The 20,288-nt window shown below is 47.4% G+C and overlaps 1 protein-coding gene across 5 annotated transcripts in view; it reads right to left on the bottom strand.

Moving 5' to 3' along the window:
* SYN3 (synapsin III) overlaps window positions 1–20,288 on the bottom strand; it is a 251,896-nt gene that overhangs the window by 34,772 nt on the left and 196,836 nt on the right. The gene's annotated exons all lie outside the window — the stretch shown is intronic.

The raw sequence follows: 20,288 nt of genomic DNA, 5'->3' as shown, positions 1-20,288 counted from the left end.
CATGCCAGGACTAACCAGGATATATATACACCACACATACCCTACATACATTTCTATACCTCTGTTTGACATCCCTGTGATCTTCATCTTGTCCAGTGCTCCTGATTCTTGTGATCTAAATGCTATCCCTTCAGTACATAACCTGTTATTTTTTATTACATATTTCATTTCTTTAATGAGAATTCTTTTAAAAGACACTTTTGTCTTTACCTAAATGCCTGAAGCTATGAGCTCTATTCATTAAGCAGTTATCCTGGAGTTCTGGCAATGGGAGGGAGTTGAATTTTGACAGATAAATGGCTCTCCTATTTATTTAAGTTTGAGAATAGATAAACAAATTGTTCTTGTGCTAATTATCAATTGTCTGTATGGACAGGCAGGCGCTACGCCCTAAAGATAAAATGGTGCTGCATTCTCCATCTGTGGCAGCTCGCTATAAATAACAAAATTAGTAATGAACACTGATATGTTTTACTATTCAGCTGCTTATGTAAAGAAACGTCACAGGAGAAGGGAATAGTGAGTGTATCATGTTCTCAAATAACCTGTGTCACTTGTGAGGACCTTCTTCAGGCAGAAAGCTGAAGGATCCTCTTCAGACCACAAAAGGGCACACAGCTGCAATAAATCACAGTCTTGGCACAGACAGGGACCAGCATCCACTGTTTAGGGAAAAAACTCAAGAGACTGTGATAGGTGGCTATCTTGAAGCTGCATAATTAAGCATATGTCCAGGCACACGAGTTTGTGCTCTGCTTCCCCTTCACCTCTCTAATTCATTGTAAGAGCCTGAAACTTAATTTGCTGCTGGCATAAATGAATCAAATGGAGGACAGGTTGCTGCACCTGAGGCTTACCAAAGATTGACCATGCCAGGCCTTTAATGCTGGAAGATGAAAGGTAACCTAGTAGTTAGGGCACCCACCTGCTCAGGCTCTGGGATACCTGGCTTGCTTCCCAGCTCAGTCATCCATGCCCTGTGCACTCTGTTTGAGCCAAAGTGCTTGCAAGCCCCAGCCTCTGTTCCCTGTTTGTGAGCAGAGGCAGCAGCTGCTCCTACCACACAGGAAAAGCAAGCTGCATGCTGCAAGCCTGCCTGATACCCTGGCAAGGAGGCCAAAGAAGTGTGTGGGAGAGATGAAGTTATATCACCAGCTCAAAGCAGCTAGAGGCAGGAAGTGATGTCTCTGCTGCCCTGTTTATGTATCCTACCTGCAGGTTTTGCTGAGGGGCCCTGGCTCGAGCATGGGGCCCAGGAGTGGGAAGCATCTGTTTTCCTATGTACATGCAAAGAAAGTTTAGGATCCAATAAACAACCCAATTTTACTGCTAGCCTGGAAGAAACCATCGGCAATGACAATGCTCTGTTCAAACCTCTCCTTTTCTCTTTGCTTCTTGGAAACATGAACTTTCTTGGTAAGGCTTGGCCTCATCCCACATAGGGGTGACCAGCTGGTGCCAGGGCATGCTGGAGTCAGAAGCTGCTTGGTCTGGCCATAGTGTGTGGGGTTTGAGGTGAAACACAGATCCAGACTCTGAATGTGTGGCAGCCTCACTGGGAAAGCTGCAGCTCCAGGAAAATTCTGGCACATGGTTTGCCAGGAATCTGCTTCTGCCACCAAATTTCCATGTTGATGAACCCGCCTTATGGAGGAACCAATGAAAGACAGAGCAGCACATACACTTAGCTGCATTTTATGATGGGTTTAGTGACCATGGAGTGCCCTTAGTCTCTGTTGAAGTTAAGTGGAATCAAAAGTTCTCAATAGTCCACAGGACTAAAGCAACCAGAGTCCACAACCACCCAGTAATAGAGCTGAGAAGTCCTTGCTGAAGTGATGGAAGCAGACTGAACTCCACTGCAGTCAGTGGGGGCACTTGCAGCTTCCACCAGAGTCTTGTTGGGACTTGAGTCCCATTTCTGTTGCTAATAACGTGGTCAGCCAGCATACTTGGCAAGCACACAGACAGGGAAAATGAAGGAAGGGGCAACATTTTATACACACGACTATGAAGCAATTCACACACATAAGTGGTGGGAAGTTCTGGGGGTGACCACAGCTGCCATAAGGGCAGACCCCTGAGATAAGTATTTACACATACTTAGTCACAGATTTCCTGGGAAAGAAGATATATTTAATCAAAGGATAGCAACAAAATTTAATAAGAAAAGCATGTTTTTACTGAAACTATGCAAAGAAATATGTCTCTGTCTTTCTATGTGTTTGTTTATGTATTGTAAGGGCTCTTTTTTCTTGGAAAATGGGGAAAACACTTTGATGCTTTTGAAGTGTACGTGAGCTGTTTACAGGGCTAGTATAGATGTCAACAGGTTTTGTGATGGGACTGTAGCACTACAGCTAGCTCAGTGGTCAGATGCAGGGTGCTAGTTCATATGCATAACTCAACCCTTTGAATTAAAATCCTATAAATGTAATCCCAGATGTTGTCACACAAAAGTCTTGAGATGGCATAGTTTACATATGTGTATAGAATTTGCTGTGTGAAGATGCCTGTTTAGAGTCAAGCAGGAGTTTGAATCCTGAACTAGGAACTCAGCAAAGCCATCTGGTAGGAGTGAAGGGAAAGTATGAAGTTATTTCTAGCTTACAACACTGGAGGCCCAAAGTATATAATTTAGGCTCTGATTTTAAGGGCTCTGCTCTGTGTATAGTGTCACTGCAAAGATCACTTTGCAGTTTATCATTATTTTGGCACTGCTGTGTAAAAGTGAGTGCTGGTATGCATACATTAGCCTCTATTTGAAAACACATGGCTGTAAACTATGACACTTTCCCCTTTACCCTATGCCCCTCCTTTCCAACAAATAATGAGGTTTTTAATACTTCTTGCAAATATATTGTCCTGGTTTAACCAGGATAGGGTTAAGTTTCCTCAGCAGTGGGGGGGGAGCTCTAGCCGGGTTATTCAGATACCATGCCGACTTCACATCCTGGCAGGTCACATTTTTCCTGGCTGGGGAGCGCGGTGCACTCGTGGTTTTGTACATCGTGCTTTCCACTGCTGTATTTGGTAGCTATTTTGCTCTGTTCATTGCTATCACTATTACTGTTATTGTTATTGTTGTTGTTGGTTGTGTTGCTATTGCACTGTTGTATTAAACCTTTCCTTATTTCAGTCTTGGGGCTTTGTATTTCACTCCCTTTGTGGGGGAGGGGCAGCGGTCGCGTGGTCTCAGACCCCGGCAGGGGCTAAACCACCACAACTTTGGCGCTCCAACGTGAGGCTGGAGAAGACTGAAATAAGGACAAAAGGAGAAGTGTGTTAGAGCAATCTGTTAGGTGTAATTTTTCTGTTTTACTTGTATTATTTGATAAGAAATGTTTGCAATGCTGGGCAATTTGCTTGCGTGGTGGGGCTGGATTAATCCTCATATCCACTCTGTGCTCCTAGTAGTGGCATTTATTGTCGGTGGAAAATGTGGCAAGGGCTGTATTTTGCTCTACTGGTTACTGTCTGCTTATAATGGGCTCGTTTCGCTGCTTGTGGGGGTGCACCGCTACCTGTTTGCTGCCTGGTCTTTTGTTTGGGGTCTCACCCCCTCTATGGGTGAGCCAGGGGAGGAGATTCTCTCAGTTTTTGAGAGTTTCAGCTATCCCTGGAGCCTCCTGGCCACTGTGTTCGCGGCACAATGCTTTCTAAATGTCTGCCAGATCCTGTTTTGGGCCATGCGGTACTTCTCCAACAATAGCACCACCCGGAAACCTGCCCCGGGGGCAGATAGTTATAAATGGCAAGGTGTGTGGGAGAATATGGGCAAGTGCCTGAGTCAGTGGTCACCCCCAATGCTTTGGGATCTCACTGTCGAACAAGTGCAGAGTCCTGATAAACTGGTGGAGTGTTTGGAAAAGGTGTGCTGCCAATCTGACAAATCCCGGGAGACACAAATCCTTGCGATGTGCTGGGGGCTTGCCCATGCTTACGGTGTCATCTTTAACACTGTTCACTGCCCCCAAGGGGGTGAAAGAGCTGCAGGGTCTGAAAGTGAGGCTGCTGGTACAGCAGCTGGGCCAGGGGGACAGGCAGCGCCAGTACCGGTCGCCTCCACCAGCACAGCAGCTGAGCCGGAGGGACAAGCAGCACCAGTATCAGTTGCCCCGATACGGAAAACCAAATATACCAAAAAATCCCCTCGCAGTGCACAGGGTGATAATGAACCAGGCCCATCACGAGAGCAGGAGGAAGAGCCGGAGGTAATCATCCGATCTCTATCCCTGAGTGAGTTGCGAGATATGCGGAAGGATTACAGCCGCAGTCCAGGCGAGCAAATTTGCACCTGGTTGCTCCGGTGCTGGGATAGTGGAGCTGCTGGTTTGGAATTGGAGGGGAGAGAGGCCAAGCAGGTTGGACATTTAGCCAAGCAGGCTGGTATTGACAAGGCAATAGGGAAACAGGCTCAAACCCTCAGCCTTTGGAGGCGACTCCTGCTCGCTGTGAGGGAGAGGTACCCCTACAAGGATGATTCTCTATGTCGGTTAGGCAAGTGGACCAGAGGGCCATTCCAAAGCATTAGCAGCAGCATCCTGGTGGCAAGACAATCAGACAGTGGATGAAGTGACTATGCAGCTCCGGCACTATGAGGGAAGTCTCCCTTCCTCCCAACATGCCTGGGTTTCAGCCATAGAGGAACTGTCTCAGAGGCTCCAAAAAATGGAACAGGACATGTCCTATGTTTCACATGCACGGGCCGATGTCTCAGCCATTAGAAGCAGGCGTTTCCCCACCCAAGAGAAGGGCGGTAGAAGGTACACACCACGGGGCACCCTGTGGTTCTTCCTCCGCGACAATGGGGAGAACATGAGAAGGTGGCATGGGCAGCCCACTTCCGCCCTAGCTGCACGAGTACAGCAACTGAAAGGGAAGACCACCATGAAAGCGGAGTCTTCCAAGAGAGATGCAGCTCCAGTGTCTAGTCAGAAATCCCCCAGACAGAATAGAATGGCCAACAGTATGCTTGACCCTCTTGAGGGGACCAGTAAGTCATTCCTGCAGGAGTCACTCTTAGATCAAGTGAGTGATGCTGAGCAGGATTAGAGGGGCCCTGCCTCCAGCCAGGTGGGGGAAAGGGATAATCAGATTTACTGGAAGGTGTGGATCCAATGGCCTGGCACATCAGAACCACAAGAATATAAGGCCTTGGTAGACACTGGCGCACAGTGCACCTTGATGCCATCAAGCCACAGTGGGGTTGAATCCATCTGCATCTCTGGAGTGACAGGGGGGTCCCAACAGCTGACCCTATTAGAGGCTGAAGTGAGCTTAACTGGGAAGGACTGGCATAAGCACCCCATTGTGACTGGCCCAGATGCCCCGTGCATCCTAGCTATAGATTACCTCAGGAGAGGGTACTTTAAAGACCCAAAAGGGTACCGGTGGGCCTTTGGTATAGCTGCCCTGGAGGAGGTTGAGCAATTGTCCACTTTACCCGGCCTCTCAGAGGACCCCTCGGTGGTGGGGTTGCTTAAGGTCGAAGAGCAGCGAGTGCCAATTGCTACCAAGACGGTGCACCGGCGGCAGTACCGTACTAACCGAGATTCTCTAGTCCCCATCCATCAGCTGATCCGTCGACTAGAAAGCCAGGAGGTGATCAGCAAGACTCACTCACCTTTCAACAGCCCTATATGGCCAGTGAGAAAACCTAATGGCGAATGGAGACTGACTGTGGACTACCGTGGCCTGAATGAAGTTACACCAGCGATGAGTGCTGCAGTGCCGGACATGCTAGAGCTCCAGTATGAGCTGGAGTCGAAGGCAGCCAAGTGGTACGCCACGATTGACATCGCTAACGCGTTTTTCTCCATTCCAATAGCACCAGAGTGCAGGCCACAGTTTGTGTTCACTTGGAGGGGTATCCAGTACACCTGGAATCGATTGTCCCAGGGGTGGAAACACAGCTCCACCATTTGCCATAGACTGGTCCATACTGCACTGGAGAAAGGTGGGGCTCCAGAACACCTGCAGTTCATTGATGATATCATTGTATGGGGGGACACAGCTGAGGAAGTCTTTGAGAAAGGAAAGAAGGTAATTGAAATCCTCCTGAAGTCTGGTTTTGTCATCAAGCGACAGAAGGTTAAGGGGCCTGGAAGGGAGATTCAGTTCCTAGGAGTAAAATGGCAAGATGGGCGTCGCCACATCCCAGTGGAGGTGATAAACAAGATAACAGCCATGGCCCCACCAACCACCAAAAAGGAGACTCAATCTTTCCTGGGCGCTGTGGGGTTCTGGAGGATGCACATCCCAAACTACAGCCTGATTGTGAGCCCTCTCTACCACGTAACCCGCAAGAAGAACGATTTTAAATGGGGCCCAGAGCAACAACAAGCCTTTGAACAAATTAAGCAGGAGATTACCCAGGCAGTGGCTCTCGGGCCAGTCCAGACAGGGCAGGAGATTAAGAACGTGCTCTACACTGCAGCCGGGGAGAATGGCCCTTCCTGGAGCCTTTGGCAGAGAGCAGATGGGGAATCCCGAGGCCGACCTCTAGGCTTTTGGAGCCGGGGATACAAAGGCTCTGAAGCTAACTATACACTGACTGAGAAGGAGATACTGGCAGCGTATGAAGGAATTCGAGCTGCCTCAGAAGTGGTCGGCACTGAGACACAGCTCTTCTGGCACCTCAACTGCCGGTGCTGGGATGGATGTTCAAAGGAAAGGCTCCCTCCACACATCATGCAACAGATGCCACGTGGAGTAAATGGGTTGCGTTGATAACACAACGGGGCCAAATAGGGAACCGCGACCCCCCAGGATTAGTGGAAATGATCATGAACTGGCCAGAGAGCAAGGATGCGGGGATGTCACCAGAACAAGAGGTGAAACGTGCTGAGGAGGCCCCACCATATAACGAGCTGCCAGAGGAAGAAAAGCAATATGCCCTGTTCACTGATGGGTCTTGTCGCATTGTGGGAAAACATCGACGATGGAAGGCTGCAGTGTGGCATCCCACACAAGAAACCACTGAAGCTGTTGAGGGACAAGGTGAATCGAGCCAGTTCGCAGAGGTGAAAGCCATCCAATTGGCTTTGGAGATTGCTGAGCGAGAAAAGTGGCCGAGGCTCTATATCTACACTGACTCGTGGGTGATGGCAAGTGCCCTGTGGATGTGGTTGCAGCAATGGAAACAGAACAACTGGCAACGCAAGGGCAGACCTATCTGGGCTGCTGAAGTATGGCAGGACATTGCAGCCCGGGTGGAGAACCTCGTTGTGAAGGTGCGCCATGTGGATGCCCATATACCCAAGAGTCGAGCCACTGATGAACATCAGCATAACCAGCAGGCGGACCAAGCTGCTAAGATCGAGGTGGCTCAGGTGGACTTGGACTGGCAGCGTAAAGGTGAACTGTTCATAGCCCGGTGGGCCCATGAGCCCTCGGGCCACCAAGGCAGAGATGCAACATACAGGTGGGCTCGAGATCGAGGGGTGGACCTCACCATTGACACCATCGCAGAGATCATCCACGGATGTGAGATATGTGCTGCAATCAAACAAGCCAAACGGGTGAAGCCCCAGCAGAATGAAGATCGATGGATGAAATATAAATATGGAGAGGCCTGGCAGATCGACTACATCACACTGCCACAGACCCGCCGAGGCAAGCGCCACGTGCTCACAATGGTGGAAGCAACCACTGGATGGCTCGAAACTTATCCAGTGTCCCACGCCACCGCCCGAAATACCATCCTGGGCCTTGAAGAGCGAGTCCTGTGGCGACACGGCACCCCAGAGAGGATTGAGTCGGACAACGGGACTCACTTCCGAAATAACCTCATAGATGCCTGGGCAGAAGAACATGGCATCGAGTGGGTCTACCACATCCCCTACCACGCACCAGCCTCTGGGAAGATCGAGCGCTACAATGGGCTGTTAAAAACTACATTGAGAGCAATGGGGGGTGGAACCTTCAAACACTGGGACACACATCTGACAAAGGCCACTTGGTTAGTGAACACAAGAGGATCTGCCAATCGAGCTGGCCCAGCTCAGTCAAAACTTCCACGTGTTGTGGACGGGGATAAAGTCCCTGTGGTGCGCATGAGGGACCTGCTGGGAAAAATGGTCTGGGTTAGTCCTGCGCCGGGCAAAGGCAAACCCATCCACGGGATTGTTTTTGCTCAAGGACCTGGGTGCACCTGGTGGGTGATGCAGAAGGATGGAGAGGTCCGATGCGTACCACAAGGGGACTTGATTGTGGGTGAAAACACACCGTGAGTTATACTGTGCTTTTGTTAATTTTTCTTTGTCAATGCTCATTGCTAAGTGGCAGCTGGATGTGACGCACATGGTATAGAATAAAGGGGTGGATTATGTCCTGGTTTAACCAGGATAGGGTTAAGTTTCCCCATCAGTGGGGAGGGAGCTCTAGCCGGGTTATTCAGATACCATGGGGACGTCACATCCTGGCAGGTCACATTTTTCCTGGCGCGGAGTGCTGTGCACTCGTGGTTTTGTACATCGTGCTTTCCACTGCTGTATTTGGTAACTATTTTGCTCTGTTCATTGCTATCACTATTACTGTTATTGTTATTGTTGTTGTTTGTTGTGTTGCTATTGCACTGTTGTATTAAACCTTTCCTTATTTCAGTCTTGGGGCTTTGTATTTCACTCCCTTTGTGGGGGAGGGGCAGCGGTCGCGTGGTCTCAGACCCCGTCAGGGGCTAAACCACCACATATATGAACATTTTCTGTATTTATTGTTGGTGGAGCAGTAGAACAGAGTTGGATCTACATTGATCTGAAGGGAGGAATCTTAGATGAAACATGATCTATCCTATAAATACAATGCTTTCTCTTTTGTTTCACTGAGGCCCTCAAGAGAAATACTGATCTTAGGTCTGTGATTTTGTGTACTGTCCTGTGTACTCGATCCCCTCGTCTAGATCATCAATAAAGATATTAAACAGGAGTGGCCCCAAAACCGAGCCCTGGGGGACACCACTCGTGACCGGCCGCCAACCGGATTTAACTCCATTCACCACCACTCTTTGGGTTCGGCCATCCAGCCAGTTTTTTACCCAGTGAAGTGTGTGCCCATCCAAGCCATGAGCAGCCAGTTTCGCCAGGAGAATGGTGTGGGAAACGGTGTCAAAGGCCTTACTAAAGTCAAGGTAGACAACATCCCCAGCCTTTTCCTCATCCAATAAGCAGGTCACCCTGTCGTAGAAGGAGATCAGGTTTGTCAAGCAGGACCTGCCTTTCATAAACCCATGCTGACTGGGCCTGATCATCTGGTTGTCCCACATGTGTTGTATGATGGTACTCAGGATGAGCTGCTCCATCAGTTTCCCGGGCACTGATGTCAAGCTGACAGGCCTGTAATTTCCCGGATCATCCTTCCGACACTTCTTATATATGGGCGTCACATTGGCCAATTTCCAATCTGTCGGGACCTCCCTAGTCAGCCAGGACTGCTGATAAATGATGGGAAGCGGCTTGGCGAGCACCCCAGCCATCTCCTTCAGCACCCTCGGGTGTATCCTGTCCGGTCCCATAGACTTGTGTATGTCTATGTGGTGCAGTAGGTCACTGACTGTCTTCTCCTGGATTGCGGGGGGGTCGTTCTCCCAGTCTCTGTCCTCTGGCTGAGGAGGCTGGATTCCCTCAATACAACTACTGTTGTTATTAAAGACCAAGGTAAAGAAGGCATTAAGCACCTCAGCCTTTTCCTCATCACTCTTTGCCATGTTTTCTCCTGTGTCTAGCAGGGGATGGAGGCTCTCTCTGGTCTTTCTTTTGCTGTTGAAGTACTTATAGAAACATTTCTTTTTACCTTTGACTGCTGAAGCCAGATTAATTTCTAGCTGGGCTTTAGACCTCCTGATTTCCACCCTGCATAGCCTCACAGCATCTTTGTAATCATTGTGAGTGGCTAGCCCCTTCTTCCAAAGGCCGTAAACTCTCCTTTTCTCCCTGAGTTGCATCCAAAGCTCCCTGTTTAACCAGGGTAGTCTTCTCTGCTGCCAGCTTCTCTCACAGCACCTGGGGGACAACCTGCTCCTGTGACATTAAGACTTCCTTCTTAAAGAGTGCCCAGCCTTCCTGGACCCCTATACCCTTCAGGATTGTCTCCCAAGGGATCCTGTCAAGTAGGTGCCTAAACAAGTCAAAGTCAGCCCTTGGGAAGTCCAGGATGGCAGTGCTGCTGTCCCCTCTCTTGGTCTCTCTAAGAATAGAGAACTCTATTATTTCATGATCACTGTGCCCTAGTCGGCCTCCAACCGCCACATCACCCACCAGTCCTTCTTCGTTCACAAAGAGGAGGTCCAGCAGCGCACCTCCTCTGGTTGGTTCACTTACCAACTGTGTCAGGAAGTTATCTCAAACACATTCCAGGAATCTCCGGGACTGGTCCCACTCTGCGATGTTGTATTTCCAGCAGATGTCTGGGAATTTAAAGTCTCCCACAAGAACAAGGGCAAGCGATCGTGAGATTTCTCCTAAGTGCCTACAGAATATTTCATCCACCTCTCTGTCCTGGTTGGGTGGCCTATAGTAGACTCCCACTATGACATCTGCCCTGTTGGCTTTCCTCCTGATTCTAATGCAAAGACACTCCACCCTGTCTTCACTATACTTGTGTTCGAAGCCATCATAACAGACCCTAACATACAGCGCCACCCCACCACCTCTCCTTCCTTGTCTGTCCCTTCTAAAGAGCTTGTAGCCATCAACTGGTGCATTCCAGTCAAGACAGACATCCCACCATGTTTCTTTGATAGCCACTACATCATAATTTTCCTGCTGCATCATGGCTTCAAGCTCCTCCTGTTTGTTACCCATGCTGTGTGCATTGGTATACATCAGCTTCAGATGGGCTGATGTCCCCAGCACCTTTTTGCATTTAGAAGTCCTAATTCCAGCCTGACCTTTCACAGGTGTTACCACAGTTACTGGTCCATCAATATCCCTTGCATCTTTGTTGTGCTGCGTGTCTCCATCCCTTGCCTCCACTGAGATGGCAGGGTGAGGGTTGTCACTGGAACAATAGCCCACAGACTCTGGTAATCTTCCCTGGGGCTTATGTCTGGGAGTTCCAGTTTTGTCCCCTCCCCCTTCAAAGCTAGTTTAAAGCTCTCTCAATGAGTCCAGCTAACTCCTGCCCCAATATCCTTTTCCCCTCCTGGGACAGCTGCATCCCATCTGTTGCCGAAATGTCTGGCGACCTGTATCCTAATCTGTGACAGAAAAATCTGAAGCCCTGCCAGTAACACCAGTCTTGGAGCCACAAGTTCATCTCTTGAGTTCTCCTGTAATCTTCCTCATCCACCCCTGCAACTGAAGAGATGGAGTAGAACACTATTTGTACCCCCGCCCCCTTAACCAGTTTCCCCAAGGCCCTGAAATCACTCTTCATTGATTTTGGACTACTCCTGGTAATATTATCACTACCCACCTGAAAAACCAAGAGAGGGTAGTAGTCCTTGAGTCTCACTAGAGTGGGGAGTTTTGCCGTGAGGTCCGTCACCCGGGCCCCAGGGAGGCAGCAGACTTCCCTATGAAGTGGGTCCGGTCTGCATATTGGGCCTTCAACACCCCTCAGGATGGAGTCACCCACTACAATGACCCTTCTGGGGTTCTTTTTAGAATTGGTTTTAACACATGGTCTAGGGCAACCCGTCCTTGGTGAACCTTGATCTTCCTCCTTGTTTGACTCATTTACTTCGTCCTTCTCTACTTCATTCAAAAGTTCCAGGGCCCCGTATCTGTTGTGAAGGGACACCATGGAAGGTGAGGGAGGTCGGGAGGGAATTTTCCTGCCTCCCTGAGCAGGGACCTGTTTCCAGTCTCCCCCATCTCTTAGGTCCCCTCTTTCTGCCTGGCAGCAAGAGGGTGAGGGATCGCCTGCCTCTTTTGGAGCCTCCATTTGCTCCTGTTTCTTCAGGGGTGCTAAGGTGTTACTCCACCAATCAATTTCCCTTTCACACTCCCTAATACTTATTAATATTTCAACCTCTTCTTTGAGTTTCACCACCAGGCTGAGCAGGTCATCCAGCTGATCACAGCACACACGGGTGTTGTCACTGCTGCCCTCCAGCAGGATTGACAAGCTCAGCCACTCCCTGCAGCCTGGGACCTGGACCTCTACATGTTTGTGTGGCAGCTCCGTCCGGGTCACCACGTTCTTTGTGGTGGTGGTTTTGACCCGAGTGGAGACCATGGTTCAGTCTACTCATGGAGGACGATGAGATGACAACTAGCTAAAATAAGCTCTAGAGCCAGGAGAGGGACTATGCCCTGTCTGCACACTTTACCTGCATGCCCTCCCTGTGCGAACTGCCGTGCCACACCCTTCTGACGTGTCACACCCTTCTGAAGTGTCACATCCTCTTTGCCCGTCCTGTTTGCCGGGCTCCTCGTCGCTTGCACTCCCTGGAGGATCCTCTTGTATGTGAGGGGCATTGGGCAACATCACTCTAGTCTCGACCCACACTGAGTCCCCACTGTCCTTGTTCATAGCTCACTCTTCCCGCTCAGGGGGGAGGCGGCTTGAGGCTCTCCCTCTTCCCTGGGCTTCTGCCTTCTCGGCTTGCAGTTTTGCTGCGGGTTTTTTGACGCTTTTGTCCTCTTTGGAGCCCCTCTCCTCAGCAACTGTGTAATCAGTACTGTGGATGAGGTGGATGATTTAGTCCACCATAGTTTTAGTAGTCTGTAAGGCAGGCTTGTAAAATCAAATAGGAATAAACCTGATGCAGAGCACTGTGAGGGCAGAGGCCAAAGTTTTATCAAACAACCAAGTTTTGGAGGTGGCGTAAAGAAGAGGCAGGAATAAGGCTGGTGATTACAAGGTTTTGGGGAGAGAAAACATTCAGTAATTTGAAGGGGACATCACTGCTGCAGGCCTGGATATCTGTGAGAACAGTGGGAGGACCAGAAATGAGTGCAAAGCAAAGTGTTAGATTTAAGATGTTTTAGATGGATGGACTTCTTATTTTTTTTAGCACTGGAGCTGAGACCTCCAGCTTCACATAGGAATGAACATAATGAGTTACTACATGGAGATATCACATAAATCAATTTGTGCTACTAAGTGAAGTCAGCAGTACCTTAGGGTGCAAAGATCCTTCATCATGGTGAAAAATTATCCTTTGATTCTATCATTGCTTTTAAAAAGCACAACACTACAAAAAAAAAAAAAAAAAAGAAAACCCAACAGCAACATGACTTAGTCCCCACATCCTTGAGTAAAGAAACCACAAACCAATGTTTCAGGGCTCCTAACACTTGCTGTGGTTAGAACAGGTCATGGAAGTGAGTGGAAAAGATTAAGCATGAAATGGAACTTTTTGTCATTAATTCCACCTCTAATGTTAATTAACTTCTCCTTTATTTGAGACAAGATACTTTTGGGTTCCCAGTAGTCCCCCTCATCATTTGGAAGATAAGACTGTGAGCATTTGATATTATTCTCATTCCCTTGGAGCTTCAAGTGTGAGAATTACATGAACACATCCAGACAAGCAGATGCTCAGCAAAAAACCATTCTAGTAAGTGTGTGCACGTGCTTGTATTCACACACATATCCAGCAGTCCTGGTCAATAAATCCCCGTTACCACATGTCAAAATACAAGCAAGTTTTTTAAAGGTTATTATGAATACATAGAAAAGTTTAATTTCTTAATGCGTAGTGTTCGCTTAGCCAGTATTTTGCAGTGTTGCCTTTAGGAAAGCCTCTTGTCTTTCCTTGTTTGCTGGAGTGACGGGGGATGTCACGGGGTGGGCAAGATCTTGAGAGGGGACACAACCAGGACAGCTGACCCGAACTGACCAACGGGATATTCCATACCATATGACATCCGCTCGAGTATAAAGCTGGGAAAAAGGAGCAAGGGGGGGAGTCACCCTTGGTCCTCCGAGGCAACCACTACGTGTATTGGAGCCCTGCTTCCTGAGAAGGCCCGACATTGCCTGTTAATGGGAAGTAGAGAATAAATCCGTTTTCTTTTTGCTTCCGCACGCGGACTTTGCTTTGCTTTGCTTACACTAAAACTGCTTTTGTTTTACCCACAAGGGTTGTTTTTTTTCCTATTTTATATTCTTTCCCCTTTTTTACCCTGTTGAGAAAAAAGGGGGGAAGGGGGGGAAGTGATAGAGCGACTTGGTGGGTACCTGGCATTTACCAAGGTCAAACCACCACACTAGGAGAGTGAATATATTCTCCCAACTCCTTATTTTGAAAAGCTGTTTAAATATTTTTTGGGGGATGCAATGGAAGCGAAGAAACTCTTGAGTTTTCTCTTCCCCCTGACCTGAATTGGGTACATTTTGCTGTGTTTTTCTCTAATCAGAAAATTATATTCCCCATGTAAACACATTGCAGAGGGAGAGATGGTGAACACCAGTTGTTGACAGGGTGGGGAACTCTCTGGGGATTTTCTTTTGATGGGTTACCTTTGGAAAAACTGTAGCAACTAAGCTGTAGTAGAAGATACTGGCAAGTAGAATAATAGCAAGAAGGAAGGAGAGAGAGGGGAAAAAAATGCTTTATGAAGTTATGCTGGAGTCTTCAAAGCCACCTCTCTTCCAAGAACCCCTAAGGGTCACAAGACGCTGGCTGACAGAGCTCTCCCTTTGCTCAGAAGGCTAGACTGTCCCTTTTTTGAGGCAAACTCTGAATTCTGATTGATTTCAAAATGAGCAGCATAGGATTTCTTTGGAGAGAACAAAACTTCCCTGAACTTCACAGCAGAAAACAACCTTCAACAACAGACACCATAGGAGTAATTAGGTCTCACTGAAGCTGATCGTTCCCCTGTTACTGCTGATCTCTAACCTCACCATGCAGACTGCTGCAGGTTCTTCCCTGTCTCCAAAGGGCAAAGTGAATATGGTTCTCACCTCAGTTTTTACACAAAGTGAAGCCACGTGCCCTGACTGCAAAGCTCAGGAGAATCACACTCGAGTCCAAGGGCTTGGTCGTGATTTCACAACCTTTGGTAGCACATTTGAGAGTGGTGCAGTTCTGACAGCATAAATTGAGAAGTGGGCCCTGGACTTATTAGTACATTCATCGAGAAATACTCTGCCTGACACAGAAATGGCTCTGATGTTTTATTGTAGGTCTCATGCTGTTGTAACTGTGCCAATGGCCCTGTGCAGCCTTGGCTGAGATCGACATGTCAAATGCTGTCAGGAAGAGGGCCATGAGCTATGAGCCATGGATGCTGTCTGGTACAGGGAATGGTCCACTGGAACATCTGAAATACCCTCTGGGCTCCTGAAAGCTGTTGGGCAATCGATCACTGAGTCTTTCCTTCTTGCCATTCTTCAGCACTTCGAGCTATAGAAATAGCAGCACAGAGAACCAGGCAGTCACAGTTGGACTTTTTTAATAGATCCCTGTTTTATTTTTATACTTTTTTAAAAGCACAGCTAGTAATCTTGATTAATGCTCCAGAGTATAAGGGACTTTGGACATAAAGAAGAATAAGGAATATGGGAAGTGTCAACCTGAAGCTGGCATCTCAGGATACATCTATACTAGTAAATAGAGCAATGACATAGCAAGGACAATGGCCCTGGGTTGCCTATACTGTTAAATTGTTAGACTGATCTCTGATATTCTGGCTCAAGCCAAAGAGCCTTCTCCCAAACAATTCCTAAGCACAACATGGAAACCAACATAAATCTGCAGCTGTACCCCATAGGAGGCTAAGAGAGTTTGATAGTACGGCTGGAGTTGGACCATGTCAGAGTTGCCAGAGAATGGGCCTGGCACTGTATGGTTTGCTACTGTTAATGTAGTCCCAGTTTGTCTCACTGGGTTGAGCAGGAGAATAGTTTTTATCTCACATTATGCCCTATCTTTGCATGCTCTCACATTAGCGTTTTATTTCAGCTGTATGGATGAATGGTCTATCACATGTGGCTGTATGTCATACCATTCCCGTATGATAATTTCCACTGACTACCTTTTTCAGATTAAATTCACAGTGGGTGCATTTTTCTCCTACAACCACAGATATTTACACCGTATTTCTTTTGTCCACTGACCTGGAAATTCAGGTATTACCTCACATGAGAAATGTTTATGCTATGGGCCCAGTTTGCCCTGTTTTATGGCCAGATCTTATTTTCAGCATTTTGAGCCTTTAGGCTCATGCAGGAATTCAAATACTTCACTAATGTGGCCTGGCAGCAAGATACACATCCCCTACTTTTTGTGCTATGGACAAAAATGTGGAGAGTGTCTCCAAAACCTTATTCCATGGACCTACCTCCTCCATGGGCTGCACATGGAGTTGAACACTGGCAGCAGCTCTTCTGAACCCTGAAGCTGTTGTGGCATCTTTTTGTAGGCACCTAGATAGGTGGGGATCACATATGAGCCTTGTTCTTCCTATATCCTCATTCTTGTGCTTCCCAGTTTCAAGATTCTTTCTCCAGATAAAAATCTTCTTTGTTTATCCAGACTAATTTTTGACTCATGTCAGAGACACTGAGGATATGAAAGGCAGCCATTGCATCCTATGACTGAATTAGCTCTGTGTCTCTTGAGATTTCTTAGGAACTTTTAAATTACATGTTTTTGGTAGGAGCCAAAAACTGTAGGAAGGGCTCTATTTCACCATCTCTCCAAATTCAGCAGTTGCCTGGGGAAGAAAATGAGGTCCCAAAGTGCAGACATCATATTTTCAAAGCTGGAAGTGTCATGTTTCAATGTTTCTGTGAATGAGAGCTAATAAACTTTTTGTTCTAATTCAAAGGAGAAATGAAATGCTTTCAAACTGTAAAAGGGAGGCTTTTCTGACATGCATTTTACTTCTCCATGTTACATTTTTGAGGCTTTTTGAGATTTTGACTTTGGGTTAAAGAAATAATCTGAAACATTGAAACCTCTGAAGAGCAGAGAAAACCTTTTCCTACCTAGGCTTTGAGGACATGAGCCCACAATGGCACCACATGGGTATTTGTCTCCCTCTTGTGGCTTATTCCATAAGATAAGATATGATCCTGCTCCACCTGTTTGCTAAAGATATTACAGCTCCAATGAAGTGGAAGAAACGTTTTCAGTGGATGTCCTGTGTGACTATCCTATATGCAGACTTTGTCTGCAACCTCAGTGCTGAGTGACAACCTAGTTTGCCATTATGAGACAAAACCAGTGAGGGAGTTGAGCAGGCTCCACACAGGACATAGGCAGAGTTATTTTCAGCTGGGACTGTCTTCTGTTCACATCTTTCCCAGCTGTAACAAGAAGGGGCCTCCTGAAGTGTATGCATTCAGAGAAAGACAGAAGAAACCACTGTGTGGATCAACCATGTTCATCTTGCAACCACCACCTCAGTCAGTGGCATTTTTCCCCTGATGAACATACACATTGATGTACTGCAGGCTGCAGCAGCCAGGAATGGCAAGCATCAGGAAGCAAAGAAATTCCTTTGGGAGTAACACATAGACTCTCTTCTTCAGCTTGGGCAAGCCTGGAGCGGCAAAGGATGCTGTGGTCTCTGTGAGCCCACTCCTTCTGTTTTGCCTAGAGAGAAAGTGTTTGCCCTTTACTGGAAAAAGAGGTGGAGACCTAAGCTGATTTAATCTGTGAGGCAATATCTCCACTTCTCTGGGATAAATGAGACAAATGTGAGTGAGCTGGTCCACACCCAGTACAAGAAGGCATTTGTTTCTTTCCCAGGCACATTACTGAGGCTGTCACGGGATCCAGGTAGGATTTTTGAATGTGGGCAGAAACCCGCATGGAGGTGAATCAGCATGTGCCCGAAAGAAGGGCATTGGGCTCACCAGGGGAGTTCATGCCTGGAGCTCTGGCTGAAGGCAATACCTGGCACAGGCGGTGGTGAGGCAAAGGGAACAGACACACCACTCGCCTATGTTACCTGTTGTCACTGAATGCTCTGTCCTTCCATTGCTGCACAAGTATTGTGCTTGCTCACAGGCAAAGTCTGAAACTAGCCCAGAAGGATGGGTACTTCTTTCCTTATTACAAGTCTACCCCTTCCCATCAGACTTCATGCCATTAAACTGTTTTCCAAACCTACTTGCTGAAGTCTTGTAGAGTGTTCCTGGCTTTATTTCTCATGGAGGTAGTGCCAGCGCCTCACAGATGCAGCAGCTGTACTTCTTTGCTCAGCTTCTGTGCTGCACAAACAGTTGCTAACAAAATATATAGGCCAAAATTCAGGGAAGTGGGAACTCCTTTTCAACAACAACAAAAAATATCTTTGCACTGACAAAGACTAAATGGTTGCTCTCTCAGAGAAGCTAAATCATACCTTAATCTTTTTAGGCCTACTCAAAACCTGTAAGATAAAACTTAGTTTCAAGTGAGAGAAGTCAACTGGGATTTTCACTTTTTCTTGGTTTTGTTTCTTAAATTCTGAAATCAAAGAGAGTTTTGTATACATTTATCCTCGTACACTTCTCAACTGATGGGTTTACCCATCAGTTGCGGGTGGGACAATGAAGAAAATGTTCAAAACTTCCCATGCAGAGGTTGCTCAGCTAGTTCCATGCCCAGAGAGTAGCAGATGTCCAGGCTGTGTGTCTGTGCACTTTTGGACTTCAGTAGCAAAAATCTCTGATACTGAACCTTGAGGGCAGGGTACTATTTCATAGGCATTTTGTAGACAGCCCTAATTAGCTAAATTAGTTTGTCTGCATCATAAATGTAAAGCAGCGCACATTGGATTTGTCTCTAATTGTGGCATTGCTGTGGTGATGGGTTGCAGACCTTTTTTTTAACTTTCTCATTAGTACTTAGCTTTAGGCATTTGTGAGAAACCACAGCCTCCAAAAGCTCCCACTCCTGTCCTCTTAATTTGGACTCACAAGGCTTTAATGGATGAACAGAAAGCAAAGAAAGCCTTTGGTTCTCATACCATTCAGCAAACCTCCGGCTGGCGCTGGCATTGTTTGGGAACCCTTGTGGGGATGAAAGCAAACTCTGTACAGATGTGGCCTCTTCTGAGATCGCTCTTTGAGGCCTGTTGATTCTCAGAACAAAAAGCAAGTGAGGAGGGTGACTGGCAGAGGATTTCCATGGAGCGCTTCAAGTGAAGTTATTTTAAATTGATCCTGCACCACACAGGGCTAGTGATAGTCCTTGGTAGGAGGGGTTCCCAAAAGCACAAACACTGCTGTGACCCTTTGTATGCAGTAAATTTTTGTTTAACCTCAGTGGGACTGGAGCTGGCACGTCCGCTCCACACAGTGGGACACTGCATGGAGATTTTCTGGGCCAATAGGCTCATGGATCACATCATGATGCAGACTCACCAGTTTGGAGTTGGGAAAAGGAGAGCTGGATGAATGTGGCAAAATAGCCACATGTAGGTGGCTTATGCAGGGTGTTTCTGTTCCCAGACCTTTCTAGGGAGAGAGGGGGAGGTTAGCATACATAGATCTGGCCACTGTGTATTTTTGGACCTTGGTCTCCACCTGGGAGAAGTTAATGGGTGAAGCCATCTGGTCAGATATGTCTATGCCTGCTGTGAAGACACGGTCATGGAGCACTTATGACAAATCCTGTCCTTTCTACCTAAACACTCACGTAGGGAGTTTATGAGGCATGATATGCAAAATCTGCCCCATGAAAGGATTAACTAGCTCTCAGAAACTGTGAGTGGTAGACAGGGTCTCTCCTGAAACAAATGCTACTATGAGTATGACTGCTGATTAAATTGAGGCTTTGGGCTGTAAAACTGTAACTGGGGCAGGAAATTTGATTACATCCATCAATCCAGCCGTCTGATTTCATATGGCTAATGCTATCCTGAACTCATCACTATAGCAGCATGGCACTTCACACGTAAAGACTGAAGCGAGCCCTGGCTGCACTGAAGGCAATGGGAGTTAGCTCATTAATTTTGATGAGACTATGGCTTCTTTTGCAATGTCTGGTAAAGAATGTTTATCTCAAATTCCTCTCCCACCCTGAGGTATTCTAACTGTTTTATTGCTTGATGATGCAACTTTTAAGCAATCCTGTGAGGATGGCCTTTTGTGCCCAATGTTGAGGCCAACTGAGAGTAGGAGGGCAGCTGAGAGGTTGGTTGGTCAGCCAGCTTATGATGCAGTGTCTGAGGGGGACATGGACCAAAGCTACCTTGAGGCATCCCCATGGCAGTGAGAAGAAAACTCTTCAGAAACTTGGAGCAGTGCTGGGAAAGCTTGGAGAGAGGGGGGAAGCAGCTGACCCCTTCTTCCCTCTCGTCTCTTCCCACACATCTGTGAGGTCTCAGATGAGACCATTAAGGAAAGGCTGGGACTCTTCACTCTAGGGTGGCACATCTCCCTACCACACCAGCACT

The sequence above is a fragment of the Strix uralensis genome, chromosome 5 (assembly GCF_047716275.1).
Source record: "Strix uralensis isolate ZFMK-TIS-50842 chromosome 5, bStrUra1, whole genome shotgun sequence".
Lineage (NCBI taxonomy): Eukaryota > Metazoa > Chordata > Aves > Strigiformes > Strigidae > Strix > Strix uralensis.
This window is presented reverse-complemented; position numbering and strand designations above follow the sequence as displayed.